Source organism: Corvus brachyrhynchos, unplaced genomic scaffold (genome assembly GCF_000691975.1).
Source record: "Corvus brachyrhynchos isolate BGI_N302 unplaced genomic scaffold, ASM69197v1 scaffold319, whole genome shotgun sequence".
NCBI classification, from domain to species: domain Eukaryota; kingdom Metazoa; phylum Chordata; class Aves; order Passeriformes; family Corvidae; genus Corvus; species Corvus brachyrhynchos.
The window spans coordinates 860,002-860,341 of record NW_008246065.1 but is presented as its reverse complement, the minus strand read 5'-3'; positions in this window follow the sequence as shown (position 1 = coordinate 860,341).

Below are 340 nucleotides of genomic sequence, written 5' to 3'. Positions count from 1 at the left end.
CGATGCTATCTATCTCTGTGCGGTGATGCTCCCTCCCGCCGGCCACATTAATTTTTTTTTTTTTCCTCCATCTTTTTGAAGCGCGGGGCATCATTACGAGCCAGAGATGAACACCGGAACGCCAGCCCAGAGTCGGAGCTGAAATCCAGCGTGTGGCGGCGGTGCCCTGGGATGTCAGCCTCTCGCACCGATGGGTTCATGGCCCTCCAGGGAAGGATGGGGAGCGCTGCGTTAAACGGGGCAGAAAAAGCGCTCTCATCGCGCCCCTTCCCCGCGTTAGGCGGGGACAGGATCCCGGTGCCGGCGGGACCCGGCCGGCGGCGTAGGGCGGCCCCGAGGG